This window comes from Halyomorpha halys, unplaced genomic scaffold, assembly GCF_000696795.3.
Source record: "Halyomorpha halys isolate HHAL.00 unplaced genomic scaffold, Hhal_1.1 Scaffold41.1, whole genome shotgun sequence".
NCBI lineage: Eukaryota > Metazoa > Arthropoda > Insecta > Hemiptera > Pentatomidae > Halyomorpha > Halyomorpha halys.
The window spans coordinates 1,021,462-1,037,088 of NW_027115338.1; the positions used below are offsets into that span (position 1 = coordinate 1,021,462).

General features: G+C 30.1%; 1 protein-coding gene across 11 annotated transcripts in view; it reads right to left on the bottom strand.

Annotated features, from left to right (window-relative positions):
- Nucleotides 1-15,627, bottom strand: part of LOC106688163 (calcitonin gene-related peptide type 1 receptor) — a 564,568-nt gene that overhangs the window by 241,113 nt on the left and 307,828 nt on the right. For all 11 annotated transcript variants that reach the window (XM_067052399.1, XM_067052394.1, XM_067052393.1 and 8 more), the window contains one exon: nucleotides 2,666-2,702. The gene's annotated coding sequence lies outside the window, so the exon portion shown is untranslated. The remainder of the gene's footprint in view (nucleotides 1-2,665; nucleotides 2,703-15,627) is intronic.

A 15,627-nucleotide genomic window follows, 5' to 3' on the forward strand; every position in this document is an offset into this window, starting at 1 on the left:
CCTCATAGCTCCATCTTCTGATGCACCCCAACCCCCTCCCTCACACTTCTTTTGATTTCAGGCTGTTTCTCTTATCATTTCACCATTATCTATTGTCTTTATTAATTTTTATTTTATTTTTATTTATCTTTATTTTTATTTTTATTTTTATTTTTTATATTATATCCGATATAACACGAGGAGGCCCCTCGCCTCTGGACTCAAAATAGCTCCTGAATGGATAACTCATATGTAAAATTAAAAATAACAGGTAACCTTAAAATACCAAAGGTAGTAAAAGGTAAGACACAATACGAATTACTTTTTCTTTTTTATACAGTAATGCACTACTAATTCACATTTTATTTCTGTTTTTTTTTGGGGGTTTGGGAAAAAAAAAAAAAAAATCGGAAAGGCAATTCAATGATAATTAAATCCAGTTTTCCATACCATTGCAAGAGGGTCTGTTGTATCTAGCCTTTGGTTTATAATCGATTCCTTATATCAGTAAGTCGGTTTCTATACGAAATATGTAATACCATATATAACAAAAATACATAATAAAAGGTTCTGGAACCTCCATCCTCCTTAGGAGCGCGGTTTGTCAGAAGTGTAGCAGTATGGGAAAACTCATTTCACAACTTTTATTGTCCGTAATGTCCATTAACGCTTTAAAACTTTAATTTCTTAAGCCTTATAAAATTAATTATATTTGACTCTATAATGATCATGCCACCCTTTCAAAACAATATTACGGAATAAAATAAAGAAACGTTATGATTTGGTCTCATAAAATAAGTAAAAACAATATATATAAATTAAATAAAATTAATGTAACAAAATCAAAAGAATCTTCCAGGCACAATGATAATTAATGTTTGTTGAATTCTAAAATGGGAGATGTATACGAACTGGCTGCAGAGAGGTCCTACATGAGCGGGGAGGAATAAAATGGGGCTTTAATCTTGTAATAATTCGAAAAATCAATAAGTTGGAAAAATCTAAGATTTAAAAATTTCATTTGAACTATGAAATTTGTGATAAAACATTTTATTCAAAGAGTAAACACTAAGGTAAAACTAATACTAATTATTCATTTTCAGCTAAGAAATTGAGATTTCATAGATAAAATATAGTGTTAAAATAAAAAATTTAATTATTGTTGAAAAGTTTCAATTTTTTTTAAGAAACCACTAAATTGGGAAAAGTGGAGATTTGAAAACGAACTTGATACTGTGAAGATTAGGGTAAGTTTTCCCAACCCCAACCAATTTATGCAGCATCATCCCTGATTAGCAGGACGACTAGAATTGGTTTCAGGGCCTTATTCGTACTTCTTAGGAGGTAATAATATCAGTCCTTAAATATTGGTGCAGAGACAAATACAAATGAAAAAGGTCATGTTTTATTAATGGAATTGTAGGATTTAATTTCATCCGAGAATACTCGGATTATTTATTTTCTATCTATTGCAGTTTAAGAAATAAACGGTCATCAAATTAACAAATGCAATAATGAACGTTTTTTATTGAACGGGAAATGAAAATATTCAACCAATCTCTTCAAAGTTGTTCTACGTTTCAAACATGCCATAAATCAAATATTCTATCTGAAGCTATAATCCCCGAGACTACTAGGCCGACTTTTTTTTTCTTTAATTTGGCTCAAAAATACTAAACATTAAAGGAAAATCATAAAAACTCGACAATACCATCCACCATGTTATTTAAAATCCAAATTTTATTACCTGTAATAAAAAAAAATAAAACCAATGCTATTAATTTTTCTATTCTTTTATGATTTAGTGTCATGATACTAATCAATATTTTTTATTTGTAATTTATTTATAAAATACAAATTTAAATAAAAAACTATTGTATAATATTTTATTTTTATTAATTTTGTGGATATAATGAGGCTTGATCTGAATAATCTCATTCAAGTTATTTTTTTAGACATTAAGATAAAACTTACACCAATAATACATTTTAAGCTAAGGAATTGAGACTCCATCGATAATATGTAGTGGTTAAATAGAAAATATGAAAATGAACTTTATACTGTGAAAATTATTACGTCAATCTTCCATCGATAATATGTAGTGGTTAAATAGAAAATATGAAAATGAACTTTATACTGTGAAAATTATTACGTCAATCTTCAATTTTGTTTTTATGAATTTTTGGTAATAATATGCCTTTAACTGAATAATCTCATTCAAGTTATTTATCCAAAGTTTCCTTATTTAAAGTGATGAAACAAAATGTTTATAATTTTGACAAGCGATTTTTTCTTTCACAACAACATATACGAAAAAGATAAAAGTGTAAGGAATTTAATTCTAATTAATGATAATTAGCATTAAATAGAAGATTTAATGCTTAAATTTAAATTTTAAATAATTTAAAAAGATTAAATTAAATCTTGCTTATGACTTAATCTAAGACCAATGAGTATCGAAATATAAACGAAAAACTAAAAACCATTACCTCCCCCCCTCTCTTAACATTGGATCTGCAGCGATGTGTCCAAGATCTTTTAATATGTTCATCTTTTAAATATTCCAAAAAATTCCTGAGGTTCAAAATTCTTACTATCCAGTAATTTAAATCTACCCTTATTTAGTGGGCTTGTAAATCATTTAAAAAAATCATCAAAATATTAATTTTTAGCGAAAGAAGCTTACCTTAAGCAGCTATGAATGTACAGTCAACCTCATTTTCCTGAAACAACACGGTTAATTAATCTCAATGATTTCATTTAAAATTCAATCATAACTTGAATTTACAGATAAAAAAGGAACAAGTATACATGTTTTTGATAGTTTTTGAATATATCAATTATGTGTGAAGAGTTACAAACTGCAACATAGATCAAAATGACACTGTTTCATCATAATTTTGTTACCTATAAACTATACAAGGGTAATGAAAGAACATTGCACACTATTTTTAATAAAAAAATGCAATCTGATTTTTTTTTGGCAGACAGTTGAATCAAAACAAGCAAACTAGAAAATAAATGTAAATATTATATGGAAAACCTCTTGTTTTTTTCTTAATTTACTTGGTGATAGGACTGAGATAATGTTAGATGATTTTAGTTCATGTAGTACTTAAAAAATATTCAGTATATTGACCTTAAGCAAATGAGTAACTGTTCCGTTCCTGTCAGTCTGTCGGTCTGTTGTAAACTTTGTGTTCAAGGATTATTGATGGAACCGTTTATCCGATTTTTAAGAAATTTTCTGGACAGCTTAGTATCTAGTCAATCCCATATCAATCTTCCGTTAACAACTTTCTTTTAAGAGGCATACCTATTTTTTTTTAAACGTGTGGATTTTTTAGTTATATGTTCGGATTGTTTCCAAAATAAGAAGAAAGTTCACTAATTTCACAAACACATTGGAAATTCTCTATTGCTAGATATAACTAATTTGGAAAACAACGGCTAGTGTTCAGTAGTCAATAACTTCCATTCAATTTTCGCGCCATTGCTCCTGCGCCTTCGAAATTCCGCGAACCACATGATTGAATTTATTATTTTATTTATTTATTTAATTCAGTCGGCTGACGCTGAAGAGCGCTTTTCCCCCGCCTGGCCACTAGAGGTTTGAATCGCATTGTGGATGCATCCCTGCTGTCTCTGAAGCCCACCGGACAAGCTGGAAGTTCCTACTGCTCAGGCCGTCACCAGAAATCGCTTCGACCTCGCCTTCACAATTGACGCCGGTGTACGCCCAGCAGATAAAGGTCTAGAAGCTCCTAGATTATCCCACCACTTAAATCTGTAAGTCCCTTCATTTAATACCATAGATCGCCTCATACCATGGGGACGGAAGACTAGTTCGTCGTCGACACCAAGGATATTAAAGAGAATAATCCTTTCAGCCGTACTCGCTATTAAATTTTACTATACACTATTATTCATTGTAAAACCAGGAGTGATTTTTTTGTTTTGATTTTTCATAACTTTCGTTCATGTCTATAATTTTGCTTAATATACTTTTTTCACTGTAAATTTTCTCTCTCTTTCCTCTCTTTTTTTTACCTCACCTATACCGTACAGCTAGTCCCGTAACTTTTACTCCTGAACGACAGTTCATTAAACCTGAAATGTAGGAGGTAACTACAACACAATAGAAATTTTCAGAAAATGAATAATATCAAGAAAATGTAATTAAAAGTTAATAAATACTAATTAGATATCAATGAGTGTATGTGACAATAGCATGCCTGATTTTTTTAGATTGGTTTGTTCTATTATCTGAATTAGTACTTTTTATGTCTTATTTATGGATTTATATATTATTATGCAGACACTTAATAACTAACATTATAAGCCAATATAGAAAGTTAAAAGGATGATGTCGCTGAATATTTACTTAATAATGAAACTTCTTTTCCTATTAACTGAGTAATTGAGTATAATACACAAGATTAAAGACATGTAAATAAACGGCATTTATTACAATTGCTAAACAATTATTAAACTTTGTTTACCCTAGTCGTAAATGAATTCCGAGCTGCTAGTACCATATATCTACCAGTTCTGTAGAGAAACGAGTTAGGAACCATTTTATTTTCGCATAAGATTTTCTTGAAAGTCGTTTACCATTTTACGGGGTCGTGGGGTGGGAGTAAGGACCACATACAAGAACAGATGAAAAAAAAATTCCGGGTCGGAATAGGTTAGAATAACTGGAAGGCTTTACGACGCACACTAAACAGAGAACTGTTTTTCCTTCCCATAAATCTCACATTTCTATATTTACTTTTCAATCTATCGGTCCAGATTGGATTTCTGTGAGCTCTATACCTTATAATACATTTTACTTAATTATAATAATATTTGCTTCGTTATTGATTATAATATAATATGATCGTTTAACTCTTATTATATTTATTATATACTTATATGATCATTGAACTTAACTTAATTCATCAGTAAAATCTTAATAGTACAAATTTCAGTTAAATTGAAACGATACTGAGTTTAAGAGTAATAGATAATACAATTTAAAATAGAAAAAAAAATTTTTTTTGAGAAACTTGCAATAATTAATAAATGAGAGTTAATAACGTATAATTAACGATATGTCACAATCTCATAAGAGGAGATCATAACACAAAAAAAGGCAATTGTTCCCCGTCAGACCCGCCCCGCTAAGACCCCTGAGAGCGATGGTCCTTTTGAAATACTACTTAAAACGGGAAGAGAAAACTTCAAGATAGTTAAATCGAGCAATATTTAAAAAGCGTCTGGAATTGAAAAACGGCATGAACACAAGGAAAAAATAACTGATAGTTGTAGCAAGAAATGAGGTAATCGAATATAACTTCATTTATTCATAATTGGTTTGTAATTAATTGCATGATAATAGTAAAACAATATAAATGAATATTTTAATTGAAAGTAATTTCCCAATAATATAGAATTGTATTAATTCATATATGTAAACAAAAATTGAGGTATGGAAGTGACTTATACTTAAAAATGTTCATGATTGAAAATATGCTATCCTAAAGTATTCATATCTGAGGATATAAATATAATTTTTCGAAATTTAAAAACGTTGTGCCTTATTCCTATTGATGTATAATTGTTTTTCTAAAGACTTTGATTAATTTCAAAACGGTATAAAACTATTTGTTGATTACTTAGGTTATTATGAAATTATACAAAGTTAATTCATTATAAAAAAGAAAACAGAAACGTAGTATCTATAAAGAGTAACCAAAAAATATGCTCACAACACGCCAGCGAACTGTCATTCTTCAAGATTTATTTTGACGAATTTCTGTTAAAAGTTGCATTTTTCATTTTAATAATTCCTTTGTTTATAGTTATGTCAGTAACTATGGTAAAAATAGTTATAAATAACACCATTACCTATAACCCTTAACTTCAAAAGATTGTTTTATTTGATATTAAATACAGTCTAAATTTTTATTGGAGCTCTATGTTAATTTTATCCTGTTTAGAGTCATAGCCTGTTCAAATTTAAAAAATAATTACCATTGCTGATATTTTCAGAAAAAATCACTAAATCTAATCAGAAAAGATGAATTGATAGTTGTGATCCTGTGATTCTATTGCTTTACGGTTTCGACTCACTGGGTCTGGCTTGCGAATTATTCTGTACCAGTAATCCTGTAAAAGCAATGAAAAACCATCATACAAGTTCTGACGTTGATAGAGTGCCCATTTTCAATTTATTACAACTTCAACGTAACCTCAAAGTTTTAATGACAGAAATAAATTGGAGTTTTTCCAACCAGTGTATACAAAAATTAAGGAAGCCCTTCTCCTGAGGTTCGAGAGGAGAATATTGAGGAACATTTATGGCCCGGTTTGTGCTGATGGGATCTGGAAGATGAAAACAAATGCTGAACTGGCAAGCCTCAACAAGAATCTGGATACTGTAAGGGTGATCAAAGTGGAACGGCTTCGGTGGGCAGGCCTTTTATTAAGAATGACCCAGGATCAGATTCCTAAGATGATCCTGGACGAAAGGATATATGGGACAAGGAGAGTAGAGTTTTGGAAGACCCCGGGTTCGATGGATCGATGGAGTGGCAGTCAATACCAGGTCTATCTTGGGAATCCGCAATTGGAGAGCAGCGGCAACCATTAGATTGGACTGGCGAACAGAGTTGCGGGAGGCCTTGACTCTAAAGAGTTGTAGCGCCATATATGGTGATGATGATGAATAAAACAATACTATACAATCAAGGGCAATAATATGGTAAGTATTCATTCATATAATATATTCAGAGAAAGAAGAATAAAAGATAACAATAGGACTCACAAAATTAAATAATAACAAAAATTAAAATTATGGTATGTATAAACAACAATATAAAGCGAATAATATCAATAATATAAAGAATAAAATAATGTTTGAATTACTATATCTATACAAATCAAATTGATGTTATAGCAGATAACTCGCGTTCCTGTAATGCTTCACCGAAGCTCTAACGATGTGGAAATGCTTGCTAAGTCTCAAGACAAAGTTGCAGCAACTCAATACAAATGGGTCCAACTTGCTGCCTAGTGCCCTCCTTGCTAGCACCTTAGTGATGCTCTTCTCAGCTGAACCAGAATATATTGTAGCAGAGCATGAATTATAGTAAATATATGCAATAAATACTGTGATGGTTAATTTTAATTACTTAAAAAAGTGAGCAATGAATCTTATTACATGAATTATTCATTATGGACTAACGCTATTAAGGTTGGAATTTTTTTTTCATAGATGATCAATGAGATGTATATTTATTAGTCTATAGTAATGTAATTTTCAATAAACTTATGTAAATTTCAATAGTGTTTAAATATATTTTTTGTCACAATATACAGCCCACTTATCTAACACCAGAACCAGTGTTATAATCATCAATAACTGCATGCTCTGGCTTTACCCCAGACTGCAGCCATTGAACAATTTATTTTTCTATTTAATATTCCTGAATGATTTAGGAGCCTAAAATATAATCAAATAAATAAAGTAATTTTGTTTTATAAAAATTGGTTATTTAATATAATGTAATGAACATTATTCCTCCTGGACAAGATTTTGTGATTGTAACACAGGCTTGAATAATCTGAGGATGGTGGTTAGAGAAAGGTCTCTTCCATAGAGGCATTATTTAGATCATCTATCTTCATCACATCACGGAAAGTCCCCTCGCATTTAGATTAAACCATGTTGAAATGATTCTCATCGCTCAATGATAGTTCTTTTTGCATAAAAAAAGTATGCAGGAACAGATAAAAAGTTTGAACAGAAATTTATTCAGAACAATTAATCAATGATGTATATGCGAATGTTATTGGTTTTTGTGTATAAAGAAGGTAGAGGGATGACGAATTTCCGTAACATAGTGCAGAAGTAAACAACTTTATCAATCTTACGCATACAAAGATAGTTTTTCTTTTAGTTTTTCTTATTCTTCAATACATTGTTTTCTTAGGTTAAAAATGCTATTTCGTTCAATTAAGCTCTCCATGCACAATGAGCCTATGGATTCTTAAACAGGGATGGATAAAGTCAGCGTAATATTTGACTTTATGAGACCGTAGGTTTTGTATGATAATACAAAAAAAAATAGAAACAAACTTTTCTTGATTTAATGTGGAAAAATTTAGAAATTACACAAGAAAAATCAATTTCATCAAGTGAATTACATTCTATAATCCATACTTGGACGATCTTGTCCATCATATACCCAATTTACTTTTAAATACCGTAAGAGGACGTTCTCCGCTCCAATGAACAAGACATGGGAATTCATTCGTCTCCACGTTAAAGAAATGTGAATCCGTAAGTCTGTTTCTGTCTTTTAGAAATGCGACTTTAAAGAATTTTATGAAATATTTAATAATTTCAAAATAAGAGCTGTACCTTTTTTGTTGTTTACATGAGCAGAAACATTAATTTTGAATAGTTCTGCAAATTAAATAAGTTAGTTGCCTAAGCTTTTCTTTAAATCCTCCTGGTAAGGATTGACAATATTTGAAGCTATTTTCAAGATTTTTTCAGCTATAAGAGATTATAAATTTCGATGGGCACCTAATAATTTAAAAACAAATTGAACAAAGTGCATAAATATGTAATATATAAATAAATGATAGACCGATTTTTCTGAATATGAAGATGATTGGGGAAGGGCCTGATATCTGAGCAGGCTCGGGCGAGGGTTCCAGAACGTTTGGTTTAGAAGGTTGTGGATTCGATTCCCGCCTGAGCTGGTCAATGTTTATTTCGCAGCGGCCCCCAGAAATGAACCTTGACATTCCCACTATGGGGCTGTATAGGCCCTCAACGGAGGACTTGAGCCAAAAACAAAAAATAATAAATTAAAAGATGATCGGGAGTGCGGAAAAAAAGAAACGGAAAATAGTTTACATCTATTTATTTCCCGACGTTTCACCCCAGCTTGCAGGATTTCATGAGGACTGTCGTGTATCAAGGTCTACGAACGAGTGATTAATCACTGAATGCATGATACTAGTATTGAGTTTTGACATTATGATATTCTGCTTACAATGTAAGCTATCTTTGTTATTCTTTAAGAACTTTCATATTATTAGTTTCAGGTGAAGTAGACTGCATAAAAGTCTGTCTAAGCAATACCCATTTTTTTTTTTATTCCTATTCTAACAAAAAAAAACAAAAAACTGTAAAGATAAAATATATGCGAAAAGGTAGAAATTTAAATCTGTTAGCAGGCATGTTTTTTATGTCATCAGATATGCCTATAACATTTTAATGCTGAATATAAAGTTTTAACAGCCAGTTTTAAAGCAATAAGAGATATAAAGGTAAAAATAAGACCATTTATCTCCAAGAACAAAGCTTTCAATTCAGCACAGTTGTTTCCCCTAAAGCTTCACAAATCCTGATAAATGGTGGTTGGATATGTGAATTTCTTTTTTTCATTTGATCTTTATGAAGAACCGAAGGCTTTAATTATGAATCAACGATTCTGAAGGTTATATTTCAATCTAATGCTATAATCATTAAAAATTAACATGAATAAAAACAAAATATAATATGTTACATTAAAATCAATGTAATGAAGTATGCATTGATTTTATTTAGGTCGATTTTAATAAATTGAATTAACTTTTTATTACAATCACCTGCTAAATATAAATAAAAAAAATATCATACTACTATACATGCCCCCAAAAAATCTTGGCTTTGTCCTTATATTTTCTAATCATAAAGATGGTTTACTACTTTATTTTTCAGGTGAAATGTACAAGTATGCAAACTGTAGAAAAATGTTATGCTTATATAAAAAAATAAATAAATACAAAATATTTTTATTTACAAGTTTTATTCTATTATTTACCCTCTCTGGTTATTTAAAAAGATACAGAATTAAAATAAAATGTTCCCAAAAAGTCTTTCAAGCTTTCAAACATCTTATTTACCAGATGATTGTAGTTGCATTGCCACATTCAAATTAAGCGTTTGACTTCAACCCTTAATTTGGCAGGCACCGTCATTCAATAAACATGGTTTTTCCAGATTTTTATTTTACATTAGGCAGCTCCGTTTAGGTTCTCAGTAAATTATTCTTTTTTCCCTTTATTCGGTCTTGTCTCAACTAAAACAGTTACCAAACGTTGATACTAAGGCAAGTTGGTTAAACGCAATATGAATATCATACAATACAGAAAACGCGTCGACTTCAAGTTAAATTAGTTTACAATTCTTGCTTGCATACTACCGAAGGTAGGGCATTTTATATTGCTGCTGGAGAAAAAAAAAATGCTCTAAAAATCAAAATTTTCACTCACATTTTATGTCCTTGAAATCAGTTATGAAGCTATCCTGTGATATGTATTTAACTTATGTTTTATTCTTTATTGTTTTTTATTTGGTTAAGCTTGTGATTCTCCGTTATTGTAATGTGAAGCACCTGTATAAAAATAAATGAATTGGTTTACTCGATATTAACATTATGAAAAACCGCCATCTCTTAAGGCTATGATTATATAGTTAAAAAAGATATCGTAATTCAAGGAAAAAAATTATTCATTTGAGATATTTTCACCTTTAATTAATCCTGACGAAAAAGTGATTATAGACACAATTTTGGAGTTGGCCATCCAAAACAATATGAAAATATCCTATCATTTACTTCTCCTTCTCCCCCCATCTCAAAACATTCGTATTTCATCATTGAATAGTAAAAGATATCCTGTTCGATTTATAAGTAAGTACAACAAAATTATTGTACTCACCTATTTGTTTATTTTCAAATATATAGTATGGATTAGCTTGCTTCAGTTCTAAGCCTCAATCCTCCTTACCGAGAAAAATGATCCTAAACAGTAATTCAGTACTCACTGATGAAGTCCTGCAAAGTGGGGCGAAACGTCGGACATTAAATAGTTGAAAACTATTTGTTCTTTTTTGACCTCAACTCTGACCATTTTCTGATATTTAATTTATTCGGTCAACTATATGTATACAAATTATATTACATAAACTATATCATAGAATTATAACAATCATTAGTGTATTCAGAAAAATAAGTCTGACGCAGAGGAAAATTAGAAATATATATTCTAAAAATTACATCACGAGTTGCGGACATAACTCGAACTACAAACCTTTAAATAAAAAAGTTTAAAAAAAAAAAAAAATAGAACAAGGAGAAAAGTAGTCACCGGTTATCTTGCTTTATTACTATGTTATATTTCGAGTTGAAGAAATTACTAAGGTAGGTTTGTACGAAATTATATTGAAAAGTATTCGAGTTGTGATCCATACTAAATATTTTAGCCTTACACCGATTATATGTTGATAGAAGTTCAAGTATGATTGAAATGCGCAATGCCTTACTTTTCAAATAAATGTAAAATTTCATTAAAGTCGCTGTATGAAATGTTTCTTGGCAGCCCTTTCTCCAATGGAGGCCAGGTCAAGGCTACGAGCCGACGAGGGTGGGACATGGTATCCAACCTGCCCGAATTCCGCTTAACAGGAAATTGGATAGGCTATTTCAATCGGATGTAGAGACCGTTTTCAATTTTCCCTCGGTGTATTTATGCTGCTGGTCTAAATCAGTTTATTATTCGAAAATTTAGAACATTTAAACCGTATGTAGCTAAGCTGGACGGGCGTGTTATCTACTGGGTTACAAAGAACGAATTGTTCATAGGATTTGTTTGCGTATTAATAACATGATCAGTACTTCATTGATTTCAATCAAATAATCGAGTATATAGATTACCACAATTTTTAATTTCATTGAAATTAATCTTTCGTGATTTACAAATTAGAGTCCAGGAGAAAAAATACTTGTAATGAAATGTAAAAATAACTTTATGATTCAATTCAAATTGGATCTCGGTAGAAGATCAAATTCAAATTAAATAATTTGAAATAGAAGTTAGTTATTATTTAAATATTCTTGTATTATGGAAAAAATTCAATGGTTAGCAGAGGGACTACTGTAACTTTTACTTGCACTATGATGTCTATTAGGGATGATAAATCATTGAGTTCTGTTACACAAAAAAAAAAAAAAATTATAATAAGAAATCGGTACAATTAATTTCGTATTATAACAACTAAAATCTTAACAAGGATAATAATAGAGAAATCGATGCTGTCATTTGGTAAACCGATGTATGAATCCTCATACCTTTGTCCAGCCACCAAAATATAGTCTGAACAATATTTATCTTTTGGAATAAATCCTAAATAGATTTCTCAAACTAATAATTAGAGAACACTAATTGAAACAAATTGTAGATATTTTAGAAAAAACAAAACAAAATTCAGTAGCAATATGATAAAAAAAGTTCATGAAAAGAACATTTTTTGTTTTAGGTTTAATAAGTAATAATTGTTTTATACTAACACTATTGAAATTGTTCAGCGTTCCAAAAAATTTGATACCCGCGAAATATGGACAATTTATTAAAGTACTTGTACTAATTTTATGATTTTTTGGGAGGTTTTACTTGTGGTTTTTGTCAGTGCTTACGTCCAATAAACATTTTATTCATGAATAATTTCAACCTTTCGTATAAACGTTTCCCGGATTTCGATGGTTTTAAGAACTATTACGTACTATATTTTTCTTCCACAACAATTTGAAAACATCTTTTAAGGACCTGTATGAATTATTTTTTTACCATTTTAATACAAATCTACCAATTTTATCTATAACAAATACAATTTTTCTCAACTATTTCCTTTCTAATTATCACGTTGATTTAAGATATTTTCAAGCTTTACTAAAAAAAAAAAAAAAAATCACCGATACTGAGCTTGGACAATCTCTGAGAATGTAATTCGGCGATGAGTGTGATAGTTTATAGTAGTTTTCGCAAGTAAAACATGGGGATATTTTTACCCTATTTGCCTTAATTTTAGGCTGATCTGATAACATAAGATAGTAGAATAGTATGTCTGGTCTACGAAGAGCGAATGAAAGGGGTGTCTTTAAAAAAAAAATCCCGTAATTGAAAACGAAATCGAGATGGATTCATTTTGGCAGGGTCGACCTTAGGCCAGAGTGATGCGGTCGAGAGCCATCCTCAAAGAATAAAAACATTAAAATTGAATTAAATTTTATCTTATATTTTGAAATAAACATATAAAGTAATCAATAGTTTATCGATCAGAGACTACACATAATACAGAGTGAAAATCGTAAAACTGAAAGATAGAAGATGATATGAAGAGAGTATATAGAGAGAAATATTTCTCCATAACTGCGCAATAAATTAAGCAGTTAGTCAGTATTGGAGTGGCTATATGATATACAGATGAAACAAAAGCCTTTTATAAAAGTGGGTGTAATGAATTTATAAGAGCCCTTCTAGGAACGTATTATCGTCTTTAAATTATATAATTTTTAAAAAACTTGGAGGAATAAAAATCCGACTTTTTTAGGCAAAAAAAGTTTGATATTAAAGCATTATTATTCATTTTAAATTAAATTATGAAAATTAATTAAACTTTTCCGACGAACTTTTTTTTTTAAGTCAAAAAGTGTATACAGATTCCTTTGATTGATATGATATCATGAATTAAAATTAGAGTGAATAGCTAATAGATTTCATAGGAAACAAATGCACGAAGTTTTTTATTAACTCTTCATGAATTTAGACAACATTAATACACTAATAATTTTAAAGTTTTTTTTAGTTTTAATATTCAATATAATAGTTTAATAACGGTAATATCTTCATTCGAAAATAGCAAATAATTCCATGTTTTTCATTGATGTACCTTGCACGACAGTCATGCTGTGTAATAAAGTTTCATCTCAGTTAAAGCGAAACCCGTAGGAAACGTTATTCAAATAAACGGAGACACCTTCCTTTTTATTAAAAACGGGCGTTATTTTTGCATTTCAGAGTAGCCGTTTTCAATTTCTGTCTTTTATATTACTATTTCATTCACCCCTGCAGTATACTGAAGATTTATCTTCTCGGAACTGCTGACGAAAAATAAAAGTTAATAAGTATTATTCTAAAAAAACAAACATAAAATTTAAAATAATAACAAAAATGGATAGATAAAACGATGAACTCTTCAAAGGTCATTCATTATTACGACTAAATCAATTTTCCCACTACGATTTTAATTCAATTTTGTCAAGATTCGGTCCTAAATGGATGCCACTCCTTTCATAGTACATTCCACTGCCACATCTTGCATTTAGATCTTAAAGTTTTTGGGGAGCAGAAAAAAACTTTAAACAACGTTGTTGTTGGGTTGCTAAATAAATGAGTAGAAGCAGGCTTTAGAACGGCACTAAAGCTGTTAATCTATCCAGGAGTTCTTCATTATCTCATCACACTTTTTTCCGCTATTAAGGCAAAAAATCTTTTGATATTGTTGAAAAAATGTGTTGATATTGTCTGGAATAGCAAATTTCAGCTCTCCATCAGTAGTAGTAACGTTGGGTTTTAGTAAAATACTAAATAAATAAGGAGTTATAATTGTTTAAACGAACAGTTAAAACAAATGTTATATAAGACTTTTATATTTGCTACAAAAAAAGAAGTATATTTTGGCTTGTGTAAGTATTAAATTTTTGTTTTATCGGCCAAGAATCCGATTTGAGTCCTATACTGCATAACCATGGTTGGGGGTAAAGTTTTTCATTTTGTGGGACCACTCAATGAAAAAAGTCATTGCCCCAGGCCGAATTCGAACCGGCGCCACCAGCAGATCTCAGATTGGTAAGACTGCGCCTAACAACCTGAGGTACGGACGGCCCCATTTGTTTTAAATATTTAACAGAGTTCAGTGTCATCAATCTGAACTCATTTATGGCCCTTATTTTACATAAAAACTAACAGATTAGTAAATAAGGGCCTTTAAAGATAGGAAACAATCCAACAATCAAAATAGTTTTAATGAAATGAAAAAGTGATTTTAGAGTTCAAGGGTAGTTGCTTGGATTCAGTTGTAATCTTTAACTTTGAGTTGAATGTTGAGTTTAACAGTTTTAATAATTAAAAAAAAATATCTGCTATTTGCTTTGATGAAGAATTATGTAGAAATAAAACAGATATTCAAATACAAAAAAATAAAAAAAGGATACAGAGATAGAAATAACTTTGATCTATACAAAATAAAAAAATACCCAAGCAAATCATAAAGAGTTGTCTTAGTTGAACCGACTGAAAATAAATCAATCAAAACATCTTCTGGAGATTCAAAAAGATTGAAGTAATTTTTTTCCATTGAATTTGATCTACAATATATTTATAACTCGGAAGTTTAGAGTCGAAACACAGTAATTATAAGATACGTCAAGAGTAAAACTTTAGACTACAAAACGAAGATATAATAAATAGACTTTCTTTGTACCAAAATAAAAAATTTACTTGATATTAAACGCTACAACTATATGGATTTTTGAAGCTTTCGATCAACTTATTTAAATAATTTTTCGTTAAAATATTAAATATTTTTGCTTGATGCCTTATAAATAATTGGGGTGGAATATGGATTGTTAGATCATTGACCGCAAAATCTTGGATATGCTGGTTTGTTATGTTAAAATTCCCGTTCATTATTTTACCTTAGGACTTAACTTGTGGTACTATTTTCTAATGATTTATCCTCAAGGAGCCTAAAGCCGTTTTTCCGGA